We start from the raw sequence: 17,391 nt of genomic DNA on the forward strand, positions 1-17,391 counted from the left end.
TTCCCCCTAGATTCCTTAAAGATTCCCTCTTCCGGGTCCTCTGAAAATCTATTGCTCAGATCAGGAAATTGACTGTGCCATCGGGTTTGTGTCGCTAAGAGGTGTAAGATCGACATAAAATTTGTCCAATTTGGACACTACAAAAATTTCACCCTCTTGAGAATTTTGCTCAATCGTGGTTCCGCCCGTGCTTTTTCAAGATCATGGTTCCACCTGCAAAAATTAAATAAAAATTCATGCCTCAGTTTCCGTGTGCACTCCTGGTTCCTCCATGCCTTGGGGACACTGACAAAAAGATGGGTTTATAAAACTTCATGGGTGGATTTTTCCACAAAAGGGTCATTTGATGTAATGGTTAAAAATCCAAATTTGGTGAAGGAGGTCAGGTGGTCAAACCCCAACTCCTCCATATTAAGACAACCTTCATTTTTAAAAAACCCGTAAACTTTTTATTTTGGGGGGTCGAGTTCGCATTGGGCGACCAACCCCCATAACCTCCGCAACAATTTTGAATGACGTTGTTTTTTTTGTATTAAAGTTTGTTGTTTGTTGGGGCGTTGGTACATGGTGTATTAAATAGGTTGTACCATGGGACTGCTACGTGGGCCGGGTCGGCCATGGGTTCCACTCCGACCAACCTCATTTTAAGTGATGGCATTTTTGTATGGTGGTGTGTTGGAGTTTGGGGGTGTGGGCCGGGTCCACCGGAGGTGGCCCGCCCACCCCATAATTAAATGTTTAATGTGTATATGGTTGGACCGACGGGGGTCGTTGCCCATCAGTCATTATTTTAATATACATTTGTTATATGATGTTGCGGTTGGGAAGGGAGGTGGTGGGGGTCATGGCCCACCACCTCATATTTATATATATATATATATATATATATATATATATATAGATATATATATATAATATAATAAGGCCATTTCTTAATTTTGTCTAACATAAGGGTTATTAGACAAATTAAAGAGGCAACTATTCACCCTCTTTCGGGAGCTAGGTTTCATGCCTCGGAGTCGGTCAAATTGTAGGACACTTAAACCTAGCCCAAAGTCCAACTTTGACCATAACTTTGACTAGATCGTTCTCCCTCATACGAGCTCGGATTGACGAACCGTTCACATCGCTGCGACCATGACGATGAGATCTACGCTCTAGTCCTAGTTCAAAAGCATTCTGATCACTTTGATTTTTGAGCTTCCATAAGCCCTCTTTGTCTTGTGTGTGTCTCTGGAGCCACCTGGATCAGTTTATTTATTGAAGAACAAATCTTATTCTTTTCAAATATTTAAGAACTTTCATGCATGGATTAAAAATGATGCACAAACTCATATTGGCTCTATTTGCACTAATAATGGAAAATAATACACTTCAAATGAATTTGAAAACTATCTTCGCCATCATGGGATCAAACATCAAACAATTGTGCCTTATAATCCCCAACATAATGGAGTAGCCGAAAGAATGAATAAGACAATATTAAATATGGTACGTTCCATGATGTTTTTCAAGAATGTGAAATTGATGTTTTGGGCTGATGCAATTCTATATGTTGTGTATGCAAATAATAGGTGTCCATCTAATGCTATTAGAAACAAGACTCCTTATGAAATGTGGTATGGCGACATTCCTTCAGTAAAGCATCTTAGGGTTGTTGGTTCCACTTGTTATGCCTTGATAAATAAGGAACAAAGAAACAAACTTGGAGCAAGGAGTCATAAGTGTATCTTCTTGGGGTATTCAAATACCTCCAAAGCATACCATCTCTATGATGAAGTTAATAAAAATAATTAGTGTCTAGAGTTGTGATCTTTCTTTAATCTCCCAAGCCTGACAATGGTGTTGAGTGGCATCTTGATCGCTTGGATAGATTCAAACATGCCAAGTCCTTTCAATAATTTGATAATGAGATTCCACATCTTGAAGGGGGGATTCCTATACTGGATCAATCTATGGAATCTTCTTCTAAAGCACTCTCTCCCCCACATGAAGCTCCAGCCACTGATGACACTTTGAGTGATATGATTGACAGAATTGGGAGACTCAATCTTGATTCAGCCCCAACTCAGTCAACTAAGTAGCCTGGGCCATCTCAGAAAGGTCCTCCAGAATGGATGACAAAGACATTTGAAATTTTTCATCTTTATGAGGTTGGAAAGACAAGAACAAGAAATTCAACCAGACAAAATGGAGGTGATGTATACTATTTTGATTCACCTGTTAATATGGATGTTACTTATGATTGTGAACAGAATTTGTCTTCATATTTTAAACCAACTTCGTTCAAAGAAGTTGCTTCTCATGATGAATGGAAAGAATCAGTGCAAAAGGAGTATGATACCTTGATAAAGAATGGCACTTGGAAGCTGGTTAATCCTCCATTGGGAACCAAACCAATAGGCTGCAAGTGGGTCTACAAGAAAAAGTATAAAGTTGATGCCTCACTTGACAAGCACAAAGCCAAGCTTGTGGCAAAAGTTTTTTCACAGAAGGAACGGGTCGACTATGAGGAGACCTTTTCCCCATAAAAAAATGGGCTACCATCCAGACACTCTTAGCCTTGGCAGCTCAGAATAGATGAAAATTCTATCAAATAGATGTAAAAATTTATTTCTTGAATGGAGATCTGAAAGAGAATGTTTTTATGTCCTAGCCAGAAGGATTTTTTGTGAAGAGTCGGGAACATAAAGTATGCAAGCTTGTAAAATCCTTGTATGGCCTCAAGCAAGCACTACGAGCTTGGTACGAGAAGTTAAATGAGCATCTTCTAAAACTCAACTTCAAACATTATGATCTTGATGAAGCAACTTTGTTTATTAAGAAAGTTAGCAAAACAGTTGTGTAACTTGAGATGTATGTAGATGATGACACGGGACAATGAGAGCTATATTGCATCCATAAAGAAAGAATTGAGGAATGGTTTTGAAATGACAGACTTGGGGTATGTTCACTACTATCTTGGTATTGAAGTAACTCAACATCTCAAGTTTATATTCCTCTCTCAAAAGAAGTGCATTGGAGATATGTTGAATAAGTTTGGCATGGCTGAGTGCAATCCTTTGACTACTCCAATGGAACAGAACTTAAATCTCACATCCACTAAAGGAAAGAATTTGAGGATGCAAAAAAGTATAGAGAGCTTGTATGAAGTCTCAACTACCTGACTACTACCAAACCAAACATTTCATTTGTTGTTGGAATCCTCTCCAAGTTTATGCAAAAGCCTTGTGAGGGACATTGGTTTTTTGCGAAAAGAGTTCTAAAGTACATGAAGGGAATTCAATACTCTAGACTTAAGTATACAGAGGTGAGTGGCTTCAGCTTAATTCATACTTCGATGGAGATAAAGAAACTGGGGTATATACTTCATGTTATGATATGAGTCTTGTATCAGGAATTGTCTCCTGGAGGTCATGCAAACAATCAGTTCTAGCAGATTCCATAATAGAGGAAGAATATGTGGAAGAATTTGAAGCAACAAAGGAAATTGTGTGGCTCAGGAAAATTCTAGAAGATTTGCAGGTGAAACAAGTGCATTCAACTCCACTCATGATTGACAACACTTCTGCAATAAAGTTGGCCAAGAACCCAAAGTTCCATGATCAAACAAAGCACATCAATACAAAATACCATTTGATTCAACATCATGTTGAGGCCAAGGCAATCCATCTATGTCATTGTTCCACAACTGAGAAAATTTTAGACATCTTCACCAAAGTGCTTGGAAGAAAAAAGTTCAAAAGATTCAGAACAATGCTTGGACTCACCAACATCCCTTCAGATTAAGGGGGGAATGTTGACACCTAATCCTTGGGATTGGGTGAATATGTGTAAAATAATGTAAATAGAAAATAAGGAGAGTTGGAATATGAAGAGACACTGGGAGATGAAGCCCAAGAGTCTCTCCCTCCATGTATATATCTATGATCAACCTTAATGCAAAATCACAATTCATTTGAGGATTTACCTCCTAGCCTGATAATCAAACCAAAGCCTAAATTTTTTACTTGAGGTATTGTTATGTTTTTCATAGATCTATGAAAAATTCATGGTCTAAACCATCCAAAAAAATAAGTTATAGAAAAAAGTCCAAACTAACATGTTTGAAATTGATTTTAGGAGCATTCAAGAACCCTAACTTACACATGAAATATCTCAGAAACTATAATGAAATAACGTCTAAAATTTTGATCACATCTACCCATAGCTCTCACCTTTGTCTCCTCAAAATTTCACAGTCTAAAATGTACCCAAAATAAGTTATAGTGAAAACCTCAAGATGACTCTTTTGAATCATATTTCAGGACCAATCACAAACCCTAACTTCCACATTGCATATCTTCAAAAGTATATCAAGATTTTAACCAAATGTTTCCCTCGATCTATTCTCATGTTGATAGGGGAAAATTTTGAGGCAACACTTAGGGGTTTGCTCTTGTAGGAGGTCCCAATTAGAAATCACACAATTTGGTGTGAGAAACCCATCTGTATTTTGGCTCAGCTACCATGCTTGGTGTTGGAATCACGATTGTCGTTACACCAAAACCTATATATGTTAGTAAATAGACACATTGTTTAATGGATCCTTGAGAGGTTGTTAAGCACATGTCTTGAAACACACAGGGAGAATTGGATTATTCAATGCCCAACAATCTCCCCCCCTTCCCCTAAGCATAATTCAGGGGTGTTTCAAACTTGATACCTTTGGCTTTGATACCACTTGTTGAAATCATGATTGTTGTTACACCAAAACCCGCAAGTGTTAGTAAACAGATACATCACCAAAGTTAATGGATCCTCAAGAGGCGGTTAAGCACATGTCACGAAACACACTGGGAGTGTTGGATTATCCAATGCCCAACACTTGGTGTGTGCAAGTGTTTTGGCATGTGCATGATCGTCACAATGATGGGCGTACCTATTAAGATAGCAGTTATCTTGAATGCAATAATTTTGAACCAATTTAAAGGAGAAGATTGTTGAGAAAATTAGAAGTGATGAGAAGAAAACTACATAGATGTGAAATCAAGGAATAGTTAGTTGTAATCCTAGATGGCACTGCACACTTAATTTATTAGAATAAACATTTATTAGTTACTACCTAAACCAATGAGTACCTAATGTAGAAAGCAACCAAACTAAAACCATAAGAGAGAAATTACAATCCAATTCACATATTAGTCTAAGAATTAGTAGTAATAAATCCCCCAAATACACACATAAATGAATTGTTTAGGAATAGTAAAAAACAAAGACACCACACATGTGGAGTGAAACTTCAGCAATGGCCTTCATGTATTCTCAATGCCCAAAAGGATACAGTGTTACCCGCTTCCAATCTCTGGTTTACGAGAATTTCAAAAAGGTTTAAAAGTCTTTATTACATTGAATTGTACATTATTTATAGGATTGAATAGTAATTTTTGCTTGAGACTTTTGAACTTATCAAGAGTATTTACAAATTTTCAGTTTCCCCTATTTTTTATTATAATTACAAATATAATTTGTCAAAATTTTCATGTCATACACAACAACCAACTTCTCTAACATAATATTCTCAATCCCTTTAAGATACACACCTACACTCCATAATGTGATCCAATCATTTGATCCTATTTGGAGCAAGCTCTACATCACATCATGACTTTCTTTAGTGTTATGGGAGAATATGGGTAATTATCTATGTAGTGAGACTAAGAAGGAGTTGAGCACTATATTTTGTTGTGTTGGATCTGCTAGATGATGCTTGAGATTATCCTTAGCAGATTTCTAGCAAAAGTACTGAAGAATGATTATTTTTCATTAAGCAATTCATCTAGTTCTATGGTTAACTCTTTGATAGTTGTTGCCTCTCCTTGAGCTCCAATGGATGGTATCGTATTTACTTTGATGATCCTCTCAACTAGAGAGTAATTCTAATAGTGCATGGTCACTAATATAGGAATATATTTTTCTAACTTTTCTTGTATCCTTATGGCTCAGTTGACAACAAGTAAGTCATATATCAATTTCGTACTTATAATCCTTGGGAGGCTTGATAGGGCATGTGGATACTATTCTTCCCACTCCTATAACTAATGGATTTTATTTGCAACTCCATGTAGTTGTGGGCCTTATTCATTGACCTTCTACTAGAGTGGTAACAATTTTGTTGCAGACCCTTGCATGACCTATGAAGGTGAGTAAACTTGTTGAACCAATGCTTTATAATGCTCATGTACATTTGTGGTGCAGGTATTATAATCATATACTTTGACATTTTTCTACTTCATGGTCTTTGTTTTGATCCTCAACATTCTCACATGTTCTTCTATATCTACAATACGGGCATCCTTCTCTTGGACATGTTATAAGAGAACATGTGGGTTTCGTTTAGTAGCTTGGGAAAATGTCGTGTTGGTGGAGGAAACTATGAGAGGATCCTTCCTGGTATCTGACACAGTGGTTCCCTCAATCATGATACATATTGGTGGAGAATGTGGAGTGATATGTGTGTTGTTGGTGTGCTCCACAATCTTATTAGTCGTGTGATCAAATCTGAATTAATTCAGGTTCACAACATTTTTCCTCTTTGCTTGTACTATGTCCAATTCTATTATATATGGATATTCTCTTGTAATATCTAGGACAATTAAGGTTGTTGAGTCTATATCCATGTCGACTAAGTCTAGTTGAACTGATTACTCTACTTCCACGAGCTAGACTTGAAGAGCTTTTTCTTTAAGATTTACCTCTACTTCATCTTGCATTATTATTATTATTATTATTATTATTATTATTATTATTATTTTTTTTTTTTTTTCATCCTACAACCTTTTTCTTTCTTCTTCTACTTCTCTTTACTCTTCCATTATTTTATTTTGTTCCCTATCCCTTCTCATTTTTCCATCTTCTTCTTTTTTAAGCTCTATTTTTAGGGGTGCTTGGGCAACTTCTTATGCTATTTGTGTTGCTTCATATTCTTTTTGTGTTGCTTACACTCGGGCCAATGCATGTGAACTAACCTTATCCTCTTCCACTTTTCTTTGGAATGGGTAATAATCAATTCTTGAAATAACCTCTGCATAGTTCCATGCAATTCTTTTTCATTTCCTCCTATGGCTAGGTCTGTGACAGATATTCCAATATGAATTTCAATTTGCAATGATTCTCAATTGTTGATCTAGTGTCATATTTGTGGAATGTTAGATCTCCAAAACAAAGAAAATGTTAGTGCATATAAATATTCCTTGGTTGTCTTCATGTCCTTAAACTGATATGCTCCCAGATGGAATGGAAAATGTGTCCAAGGAGGCTTCTTGGTTCTTGAGAGGCACCTCTTACTCCTGTATAAGTATGTTATTTTATTTCCTGTAGCAACATGTGATTGGTTACAAATCTACATAGTAGGTATGGATGTTTAGTTTCTCTAAATATAGTGATAAATACATCATCCTATTCTACAAACCAATCACTCACTATTGGGATTGCCTATCTAGCCCTTTATAGCATGCGAATAGTGGATTCATTGAAGAGATATTTGTATAATTTATATGTAGATTGTAAAATTATTGTCCATTGAATGACTTCTCATGTTTTGTTTGGGAATTGGTGGTTTAATAAGAGAAATATCTTACAATGTGATTTTCTTTTTCTTGTACCAAAGCTTCATAAATTTATTTTGTGCATTAATATTTAATTGTACCTAATAGTGTCATCCAAGTATATCCAAAAATAATATCCACGTCACCCATATCTATAGCATGAGAATATGGAAGATAAACATATATATCTACATTTATCTTCATAGCTTTAAAAATCTAAGCATTCTCACCCTAAACCAGTGTGCTTTAGATAAGTTTTGTGGGGAGTTGTAGCTTTTAGCCAAGCCAACATTTATAAAATATATTTGTTGCTAGGCTTGATAGAAATAATGACCTTGTCTCGTCGAAGATATCCATGAGGCTATAGTAGGAATTTTACAAATCAAAATAAACCCCTACTGCTCTCTTTACATTCTTCATAGTACGAGACTACCTTTATCTAAAATTTCCTTCACATATTGTTCATATAAAAGTATTAATATCTCCTTATGTTAAGTGATACCCTCCAATGATTTAGGTAAGATAGTTGAAAATTTTTGTTGCCTGGGCTATGCATGCGAGCCTACTCCTTGACCTATTAGGTTCCCTTGTAACGCAGTCACTGCTCAGCAGCCTCCTGCTGTTGGGCTCTACGAGCCTATGGATCCCTCAAAGGAGGGCGATCCTCTTTCAGACCGACTCCAATGGAATGACGAATCTGCAAAAGCATTTTCCTCCCTTATAACAGCTATAGGAACTCCAAGGATCAGGCCAACAATAAATAAGTTTGTTAAAAAGCTCGAGGATATTCCAGAAATATCTCTCCCTCCTGCTCTCCCTCGCAGAGTAGCTTTGTCACTCGCTGAACGTGGTCTAGTGGGTCAGTTCACTGGGCTATGGCCGTCCCCCAAATCTGTTCAAAGATGGGTTGAAAGAAACTGGAGCTCAACTATCAATGGGAAAATCACAATACGGTTCTGTGGAAGGGGATACTATACCTTTCATTTTGAATCTAAGGAAGACAGAGATTTGATCTTTAGAAATGGCCCATATTTCATGGACACTAGAGGACTATATCTAAACCGATGGACCCCAGATTTCGATCCTAAAATGGACGTGCCAAGTGCAGTTCCAATTTGGGTCAGATTACCCCACCTCCCTTTACACTGTTGGGGAGATGAGTTAGTAAAGGCCATAGGAAATGTAGTAGGAAAATATATAGATAGATGTGAACCGAAGGACAACATGCATGCTTGTGCCAAAATATGTGTGGAAGTGGATCTAGGAAAAGGACTTCCATAAGCGATAAAGATTAAAGTCGACCAATGGACGCACATACAACAGTTGGACTATGAGCAGATCCCATTCAAATGCAAGGTATGTCACAAATATGGTCATTTTGCAAATAGATGTTCTAAAAAAAAGAAAGTGAAAATGTTGAGGAACAAGAAAATAAATGAGCACAAGTAAAAAGAAAAAAACCCACCAACAAGAAACCCTCCCTCTACCCTCGTAGTCTCAGGAACCAACCGAAACCTCCTCTCCATCTCCCTCCACTATCATCCCCCCACACCTCACAAACATGAACCCCTTTAGGCCTCTGGAAAATTCCATAGATCCACCCTCACCCAGATCCCCAACGCATTCTCCCAACCCCCTCACTCTCTCCTCCATCCCTTCAATCCCTCATTCCCCACTCCCCCCCCACCACATCGGTGGATCGTATCTTAACTAGAAACCAATCCAAAGAGACCATTCAAATCAATGAACATAAAAAAAAAAGCGGGCAGAAAATCCAACAAGGAAATAAGGGATGAGGCAGCGGCCAAAGAGATGGCCTTAGGTACTCAGCAACCAATGGACTCCTTCCTTGGGAAAAATACAGGAAACAATGAGAAAAATCAGCAAAGAGGGAAGGGCATCACACACCAACAAACCAATAAATAATGATAGTGGTCTCTTGGAATTGTCGTGGTCTGGGCACACCCTACAAAGAAAATGCAACAAGAGACATCCTAACGAAATAAGTGCCAAACATTTTCATGATCCAGGAGACCAAAACAAACAGTCAAGAAACTGGAAAAATGATACAAAAGTTAAAAAATTATGAAGGAATAGTGCTTGAGGCAACAGGAGCATCAGGAGGAATCTGCACCCTATGGGAAAAAAGAAAATGGGAAATGACAAGCCAAAAAATCGGCAAGCACTGGATTAAAACAGAATTAAAGGATCTCAACACAAAGGAAAAGTACAACATCATAAATATATATGCTCCAAACCATTATAAAGAAAAAGAACAATGTTGGAACTCGGTAAAAGAAGTATTAACAGAAAGACAAAATGGGAAAATAATTTTGGGAGGTGATCTAAACTTGGTAAGAAACACAGAAGAAAAATTTGGAGGGACTTATCATGCAGATCCATCAAGAGAAGCTCTGGAAGAAATAATGGAGCAACACAATCTAATCGATATCCCGCCAAGTAATGGGAAATACACATGGAGCAACAAGAGAGTGGGTAAGAGCAATATAAAGGAGAGGTTAGACAAAATTTTAGTTCAAGAAAATATAGCAGCTGATTTCACCTTTGTAAAATCCAAAATCATTCATACAATAGCTTCGGATCATAAGCCAGTAGCAATTATTCTGGGCATCCTCTTCTGTTTAGATACAATTCGAGCTGGGACAGCAATGAATAATTTAGAAATCAAATCAAAGAGGGATGGGCACAAAGCATTACAGGATCCCCCCATTATGTATGGGAAACAAAATTGAAAAATCTAAGGGTAAAACTAAAAATATGGGCAAGAGAGAATGATATTAAAAAAAAAGGAAAATAGAGCTGCAAAAATAAATGGATAGCATACAAGAAGAAAAGGAAAACAAGGAGGAGGACAAACAGGATTATTTGAAAGAAAATGAATTATTTTGGGAAATATATAGGCAGAACAGAAAGGAAGAAGAAGAGCTCAGATTGAAATCAAGATGTCTATGGTTGAAAGCAGGGGATAAAAATATTGCCTTCTTTCATAATTCAATGAAAATCAGATGAGCCAAAACTAGATAGACCAAATTAAAGTGGATGGACAAGAAATTAAGGGAGTAGAGGAATTAAAAAAAGCAACACATAATCACTTCAAAGAGCTATTAACAACAAATGAACAACCAACAGACAATGAGGATTTTCTACAACATATCCAAAAAAAAATAAGTGATGAACAAAATGCAGAAATAAACAAAGAAATTTCTGAAGAAGAAGTGTTGGCAGCAATATGGAGCCTTCATCCAAACAAAGCTCTGGGGCCAGACGGGTTCACAATCTCCTTCTATAGGCAGCACTGGAATATCATTAAAAAAGACTTCATGAGAATGACAAAAAATGTATTCAAAAAAAAAATGGGAGGAAATACAAAATCTTCATATCTGGCTCTCATCCCTAAGGAATCCAACCCAACAACTTTCAACAGATTTAGACCAATATCTCTCTGCAATTCCTCCTACAAAATTCTTACAAAAATTATTGCAAATAGAATCAAGAGAGTTCTTCCTGAACTAATCTCGGAAAACCAGGGCGGCTTTGTTCCTAACCAGCAAACAATTGACAATGTGATTATTGTTCAAGAAAGAATACATAACAACGTTCAAAGGAAAGAGAAAGGAATTATTCTAAAGCTATACATGGCTAACACCTTTGATAGAGTCAGTCACCCATATCTAGCAACAGTTCTTAAAAAGTTTTGATTCTCTCAAGACATAATCGAGACCATACAGGCTTGCATCTCAACTCCTTGGATAGTGCCACTAATAAATGGAAGACCCAGCAAATTCTTCCAGAGTTCAAGAGGGTTGAGACAAGGATGTCCCCTATCCCCTTTCCTATATATCATAATGGCTAAAACTCTAAGTGCAGCATTGGAAAATCAAAGGAAAGAAAAATTTTTACAGGTATTCAAATAGAAAAAGGTGTCAAAAATATCAATCATTCACTATTTGTTGATGACACTCTTTTACTAGGAGGGGCTTCAAGTATAATAGCTAGAAGATTTTAAAAAGTTTTGGATGACTTTCTTCAGGTTTCTGGAGGCCTGCTAAATAACTCAAAATGTAGAATATATGGCTGGAATACTCCTCCAAGAATAATGCAGAACATCTCACAAATTCTTGAAATCCCAACACAAGCAAGATGGACGCACTTTACCTACCTTGGACTTCCAATAGCCAAGGAGAATGTGAAAGCTGAAGTATGGAGCAAACAAGTGGAAAAAATGAAGGACAAAATCCAAAAATGGGGTATGATGTGGCTCAATATGGCAGGCAGGGTGATTATGATTAAGGCATTACTATCAGCTCTCCCAATATATCAGTATGTGATTATTTTGGCTCCGGCAAGCACACACAAGAAAATGGAACTAATTATAAGAAGCTTTCTTTGGCAGGGAGGAAAGCAAGAGAATAAAAAATTCAGTCTGGTAAAGTGGGACCAAGTCACACTTCCATATGAGTAGGGATGTCTCTCTATATGCTTACCAGGCCTAATGAATGCTGCTTTAGGGATGAAAATAATATGGAGAATGATAGCAGGAAGGGAAATTTGGTGGAAAAAAGCCCTCATCACAAAATATCGTAATCATTCCAGAAAAAAGCTACTAATAGACATCATTCCCGTGAGGCCTTGCACACAAGTTTGGAAACTTGTAAAGAAAATAATTCCCTCAATCAGGAATCATATATCTAAAACTCCGGGAATGGGAAATCAGTGGCAATCTGGGATGATCAAATAATGGGAAAAGAGCCTCTAAATCTTCAATGGGACCTCCTGGGCATACAAAATTGGATGGCTGAAAGAAGGTTAAACACCCTTCATTCAATCTCAGCATGGGATCAACAAAACTGGCATGAGTGGCAAATCCCATCAATACCAAAAAACTTAAAAGGACAATGGGAGAAATTAAAGTTCCATCTCAAAGGGGCAGCGCCCATAAGCATTGAGGAAGAGGATGATTATGTTTGGGATCCAAATGGAGGAGCATACACGGTCAAAACAGGGTATAAAACACTTCAAGAACAACAAAATCAGCAGGAGTGGAGCCTATGGAAAGTGGTTTGGAAAACTGAATGCCTCCCTAAAATCAAAGCATTTATATGGACTCTTCTCAAAGGGAAAACTCTAACTACTGATAACTTAAAAAAAAAAGGAATTCAAGGTCCATCTAGGTGCATCATGTGCTTGACAAAGGAAGAGTCAATTCAACATCTCTTCTTGGATTGCAGGATAGCCCGAGAATGTTGGAAGCAGATCACAAGCCCACTGGAAGTTAATTTAAACTTCACAAACACTCTCCCAGAATTTCATAAAACATGGGAGAAGAACTACCCTTACTCTAAAAAAAACAAGGTTACAATAATCAGGATTTGGAAATGCCTCCCAGTAGTATTGTGTTGGCAGATTTGGCTAACTAGAAACAAAAGTATCTTCAAAGATCAAAAGCCAAGAACAAGAAAAATCTTATCAAAAACATGGAGTTTAGTCTCAGAAATTATAAATTCCAAAGGAATGTCAGCCGTGGACCACAACAACCTTCAGCAAGAGGAGAGAGATTGGATTGGTAAAGCAATATTGGAAAATAATGGGAAAGCAGGACCAAAGAAATCCCCTACAACAAGAAATTGGAAACTTAGAACGAGCGAAAAAAGAACTTGGAAAGTGGAGGAAAAATCAAAATAGTTTCAGTCTTTTTTCGATGGGGCATCGAAAAACAATCCAGGAAAAGCAGGAGCAGGTGGAGTGATTAGAGATCCGGATGGGAAAGAGATCGTCACATACGAATGGGGCTTAGGAGAAACCACAAATAACAAAGAAGAAGCATACAGTCTTTTATTAGGCACAAGGATATTAAAAAAACAAGTAATCCGAGATCCTATTATAATAGGTGACTCTGCAATTGTTATTGAAGCAATGGTTAATGGAAAAAATCCCAGTAACATGGCTATCAACAGAATATATCAGAGGATAAGACTGAACTTAAAAGGATTGGGGAGGGTCAACTTCAAACATGTTCTTAGAGAACATAATAAAGAGGCTGATATTCTCGCCAATAAGGCTATAGAAAGAACAACAGGAAGTGTAAAGGAAAACAACGAAATTTATTGTATCTCCATCCCATAATTCACAAACACCCATCATGATGAAAGAAGGAAAAAAAATGGGAAAAAGCATGAACAAAATCAAAAAATCAGGGAGAGTACACCAGTAGATCAAAAGGAAGATTTGTTAACAGAGACACTCAATTGGTATCTTCAGGAATATAAGCAAAAAATCCAAACAAAATCCAAAAATATCCAAAGCTCGCAAGCCAAGGATCACAGATATCCCCTCTGCTTGAGTCGAGCTGATATATGTCATATCAGGGTCAAGTTACATGAAACGAATGTGATCAAAAATTGCAATCGAATGATAATACTCGTCCATTGCAACAGGACACGCATATCAGCGTCCACCAACAGGCCTAGTAATCCCAAGGCAAGCTTAAATAGCAACACAGCGAGTTGTAAAAATCCGCAAGTAGAAGTATTCAGTTCTTTGTGTCAAGCCATCAATGAAGCAACTCCTCAGCCAGGCTCTCTCATCCATTTGGGTCATTGGTCATTCTGCTGTGAGCCCATCGACAGTCCCTCAGCTACTCCCAAAATCGCAACAGCAAGAACGCCTCAGTATCATATAATCAACTCTCCATTTCCAACAACTCTCTGTGTATCCCTCCCTTGAATCAACAGAGTATTAACACCTGTGTCAGTCATTTAAACAGGGTGTCTTCCTTTTTTCAAATCCTTCATCTGCCTCATCACAGAGCCCACTCCATCAGCCATTCATCTTCTGGAAAAGTCTCGGTGGATATCTCATCAAGCAGGCACTATAGCACTTCAAAGCTAGCCCAGTGTTTCTCTTGGTTAACAGGGGCGCAGTTGTGTTTGTGTAAGGCAACAGACTACATTATTTCGAACTTTCACCTCAAGAACAGAGAAGCAGAGCAAAAGAAGCTCAGCAAGAGCACACTCAAAAGGAACAAAAAAGCTACAAAAAACACAGCTACTCAGAGGACCAAAATGGCATGTAATCCCATGGAAAGAGTCGCAAAAAATGAAAGTTGCCCAACATGCAGGGCAAACAGGTTCATGATAGGAAGGTTCAACCAAGCACTCAAGGATCTCAGGGCGGAAATGAAAACTGAGAACATGTACAAACAGAGAGATATAGACAAGCAGAAAGCTGAAATAATAGAACTCAAAGATAAATGCAAGCACCTTGAGGAAGCTGTTGACTATATCAAGTCAATCAACCAGAGCCAGCAAGGTGAAACCTCCACTAAGCAAAGCAAGAAGCGTCATCCTCAACAGGAGGAATCAGTCAACCAGTTTTGGTGAAATCTTTTAATTTTATATGTACTGCAAGTTTATTTTACTTCTAGGACAGTATGTTCGGCAATATGCCAAGTTAGTCAAAGGAATCCATAGAAAAATGGTTTCAAGTATAGAAATAGGGATTGCGTTCCCATTTTCAGCTCTATACTTGAATCCACTTCCCTTCGAATGTAACAGGAGTTTACTCCTCCTTTTTTTTGCAATATAACCAATACCCGACTGTGTTAAAAAAAAGAAGTGATACGCTCCATATGATAGCGTCATCCCTTAAATTAAGGTATAGGATGTGTTTCCAAGACTTTGGAAATTCATAATTAATACCTTGTATATATTCTTTGATAGTAGGACCATTAAATTTTCCCATAATACACATCTTCCTTGTGAAAACCCAAAATTGAATTAGGATTTTGAAGAAATAGCTTAGTTTTTAATGGAGCTCTTTCATGTAGGTAGCATTTTGGGGTTACAATTTTAAAATGACAATAACTTCCTCAATATTGATCAAAATTGTTATCTGACCCCACTTTGGAAAGTGCTACCCAACTCTATTTATGTTGGTGTTGGTGTGATTACAATCCAATTCATATAATGAGAAAATATTGTGGCACAATAAATTTTGCACAGGGGTTTTAAAGTCACAACTTGAAAAGGTGGGCACTTCCATGATAGTTCTCAAAAGCCTTATTATGATCCCAATTCAGAATTGCATAACCATTCTCCTTTTGATGCCACTTGTGTGGCTGAAATTCAATTCCTTGACATCAACAAAATTAAGATTTTAAGATCGTGAAGAAAATGCATTATAAATCTTGTGATATTTTTCAAAATAATATTATAAACATAGTTTGAAAATGACGCCACCACTCTGCATTCAATGGCACTAGTGTGATCGCAACTTAATTAATAAGCCAAGATCAGAACTTTCCATCAAAACCAAAAAATGTCTTCCCCCTTTACCCAAGAAAGTGCTTTTCCAACCACTTGCTACAATCCTTTATGGATGAGATATACAATGTAGAATGACTAATGACTCAAGATAATTAATGAACACAAGAATATAGCGAATAGGCTTAAGGAAGGAATCACTCCAGAAACCATGCTTGTTATAATATAAACCCAACACGCTAATACAATGGTATATATGTGTATGAATATTCTCTCAAAAGTATTCTTAGGGGCTTAACCTACTAGTGCTCATTATTACTCTCCAACTACCTAGTGGGCCTTATTTAATTGATATAGCCACACTACATTAATTAATGAGTTTACACACCAACTACCTCATGGGCCTTATCCAATGAGTGTGGCCACACTATAATAATTACCCTCCCCAAGTACAACACATGGAGGATATCACCTCAACTTGGGGACTTAATCTTAGCTTTTAGATTGTCAAAAATTTTGGGTCTGCTAATGCCTTATAAATCATCTTTATCTGACAATTATTAAGTATGTGAAATTATTCAAAACACATATACTCAAAGATGATGTTAACACACACACACACACAATTTAGAAGAAAAGTATTACTGTTAACAAAAAACAAAATATAGGGATATTCCATTATAACAAGGTAGCATGCAACATCACATAATAATTACCACAAGCCACATGTACTCAATGATGATGTCAACACACACACACACAATTTAGAAGGAAAATATTACTGTTGAACCAAATGATAATGGGTATGTCATTATAACAAGGTAGATTGTAACATTCTATGGATAACAACCACAAGAGGTGACAAGATGAATATGTGGTACAAAACATGGCACTAGACAATGTTAGTACATGAGTGAGGGGAGGATGTTCTTACATTAATCTAAGGACTTCCATTCTAAAGCAATTTTTTTATTAAAAAGCTTTTGGTGCAAGTAATTCCTTATAAACCATCTCCATCTCACAATTCTTATGTGGCATGGAATCACATCCAAGAATGGAAAAGGTGTTAATATTGTCTAAGAATGAATTTTGTTGGGCCTTCATTCCACATCAATACACTCCTTCTAGTTGTATGTGTGCATTGTCAATAATTTTACATGCATAACATTTGAGAAATGGAAGTGGTTTATAAGGCCTTGCCCATACTTATAGCTTTATCAATTGTGAAGAAGCTTTGGAGTGTAAGTCCATATGTTGTTATGATCGCATCCTTATTCATTCTCATATTTTTATTGTAATGGTTTCAATAACATACCTTATAAAATGACTTCAACTTCTTGTTGTTACCTATGCAATATTACAAACTATCTTTCTACATAATCACCCACACATGAGAGTATAGAGCATGCCTACTAGATTTGGTCCTTGGTCATTTTCACAATAACTACTAAATCATAATAATTTATTGTTGATATCTATGTCATTTATAACTATCTTATCATTATTATTTATGTGATGTCATA

Source organism: Pinus tabuliformis, chromosome Q (genome assembly GCF_031772625.1).
Source record: "Pinus tabuliformis cultivar Carrire ecotype Pingquan chromosome Q, CPIR1, whole genome shotgun sequence".
Lineage (NCBI taxonomy): Eukaryota > Viridiplantae > Streptophyta > Pinopsida > Pinales > Pinaceae > Pinus > Pinus tabuliformis.